Source organism: Bison bison, unplaced genomic scaffold (genome assembly GCF_000754665.1).
Source record: "Bison bison bison isolate TAMUID 2011002044 unplaced genomic scaffold, Bison_UMD1.0 scf7180017864053, whole genome shotgun sequence".
NCBI classification, from domain to species: Eukaryota; Metazoa; Chordata; class Mammalia; order Artiodactyla; family Bovidae; genus Bison; species Bison bison.
In genome coordinates, this window is record NW_011494625.1 from 5,628,611 (window position 1) to 5,630,987 (window position 2,377).

At 45.9% G+C, this 2,377-nt stretch overlaps 1 protein-coding gene across 3 annotated transcripts in view; it reads left to right on the forward strand.

Annotated features, from left to right (window-relative positions):
- Window positions 1-2,080: 2,080 nt before the first annotated feature.
- HIVEP1 (human immunodeficiency virus type I enhancer binding protein 1) overlaps window positions 2,081-2,377 on the forward strand; it is a 137,981-nt gene continuing 137,684 nt past the window's right edge. For all 3 annotated transcript variants that reach the window (XM_010835877.1, XM_010835878.1, XM_010835879.1), the window contains exon 1: window positions 2,081-2,237. The gene's annotated coding sequence lies outside the window, so the exon portion shown is untranslated. The remainder of the gene's footprint in view (window positions 2,238-2,377) is intronic.

The following is a 2,377-nucleotide window of genomic DNA, read 5'->3' on the forward strand; positions in this document are numbered from 1 at the left end:
CCAGTTTTCTTGGGCTTGCCTGGTGGCTCAGATTGTAAAGAATCTGCCTGCAATGTGGGAGACCTGGGTTTGATCCCTGGGATGGGAAGATCCTCTGAAGAAGGGAATGGATATCCACTCCAGTATTCTTGCCTGGGAAAATCCCATGGACAGAGGAGCCTGCTGGGCTACAGTCCCCGGGGTTGCAAAGAGTTGGACACGACTGAGCACCCACACAAAGCTAAGCTCTGATGTTCAGTAGATTAGGTGTATTAAATGCATTTTTGACTTATGATATTTTCAAATTACCATGGGTTTACTGGGCACAACACCACTGTAAATCAAGGAAGATCTACGCTACCACTATCTCTGTTGCTACAGAAGTACTACTATTACTACTGTCATTAAAAATACTACCATGAAGATTCTAAATCCAGCAGTAATAATAATTTTCCTTTAAAAGATCGTTCTGAGTCCAAAATGTCTCCAAAGAACATGTAGCATCATGACTTAATTCCTTCCTAAGGATGCCCAAGAAAGCTTTCCCCAGGGCATTCAGTCTTCAAAGTTCACATCTCACTAGGAGAGAACACATTCTTCCCATTTGGCTGGGAGTGACAGGCGAATGCCTCTCATTGGGGGCATTCATGGCCTCTTGCTCCCTCTCAAAAGTACCCTAGTTGGGAGGCTGCATTTATATGGCCACCCTTCTTTTTTCCACATTTACTTTGACCTGTGGCTCTAGCCAGAAAATCCATCACACATGTTCACTTGCTCTCACCTTCAAGCTATTTCCCTTGTCTGGAATGCTATTCTCATCCTATTGCCAAAGCATGAACCTTCTCTCCTTCAAAATCCTACTCAGAACTCACCCTCAAGATGAAACTTTCTCTGATAATCCTGCCCTCCACCCAGTCCAGAAAGCTCTCAGCAATCATGTAAGTAACTGTATAGCTTTAATTGGCTCTGTTTATAAGCTTCTTCTTGTATCTTTTTTTCCCTCTAGGTATTTTTTCCATGTGTTTATTCTGTCTCCATTAATTTGTAAACTCCCAGAGGGCAAGGCCTGAACAAGGTCGGTGTTGGCATAAAGTGGATGAATAGTCAGCTGAATGGCAGACTGTGCAATATTTGATTGCTAATCTGTTTAAAAAAAAAAAAAGCATTCTTTGTTAGTGCTCTGTTTGTGATGGTCCTGAGACTGCTAACCTAATGTAAAAATGCATTCAGTTTCTGCTAGTGTCCAGCAAAGATAAAATCAACAGTTATAAGCTTTCCATAATGGGACGGGGAAGGTTCTGGGAGACTCTAACCTGTAAGAATGGTATATAAAGAGCATGTTATTACCCAGTTTATATTCTTCAGATGGCTCAGAGGTGAACAATCTGCCTGCAATACAGGAGACTTGCAGGACACATGAGTTCGATTCCTGGGTCAGGAAGATTCCCTGCAGAAGGAAACGGCAATCCACTCCCGTATTCTTGGCCTGGAGAATCCCCTGGACCGAGGAGCCTGGAGGGCTACAGTCTATGAGGTCGCAAAGAAGTCAGACACGACTGAACGACTCAACAACAAAAAATATTCTTCAGAGGTAACTTGTCTCTCCCAGGCTGCAGGTCTATCTTAGAAGGGAAATCATATTTACTTTCAAAACGGAGATCAGAAAACCAAACAAAGCCTGAGAAAACGTACACCACCACCTTGTAAGTTTGTGCTGAGTGGAGGGAAAATGAATCTGATTCAGAAGGCCTCATTTTTTTTTTTTTTTTGGTGTGAAGTCTAACAGAAAAAAATGCCACATGGCCCTTCTCCCGGGGATTAACTAGATTGAGGGTTTGTTCATTTCAGTCCAGGTAACAAAAGGGAAGCTTGGGACGGACAGAAGCTCCTTTCTCAAGGCCGGGGCTGAGAAGTGGGAATCCTTCACCGTGACCACCTGCTTCCCTCCCTTCAAACCGGCATTTAAAAGTGCCAAATATCTGTGTATCACTCTGGGCGCGGAGCCCACGGTCTGAACCCAGCGGAGGCGGTGCACCAGATAACATCAAAGCCCCAGGCAGGGGCCAGAAAAGGGGGGGTGCAAAAGCAGACGAGGGAACGAAGCGCCTCCCCCTAGCATTTCCTCTCACGCCCACTTCCAACCTAGGAGGCTTTTGGTTTCTGCTTTTGTTGTTTTTAAAAATTAAAAGTTAAACCCAGGAAGCTGTGGATCAGAGTTTTGTTTGGTTGTTTTGTTTTTTTTTTGCGTGGCAGTCCGGGTAAGTTTTCTCTCGGTCCTTTTGTCCGGCTGGGGAAGGAGAGCCTGGGCTCCGGGGGGGCGGGAGGTGGGCACGGTTGGCAGAGCGCGCGGGGCAGGTCTCGTCGCCGGGTCGCCCCGAGGAGGAGGAGGAGGAGGAGG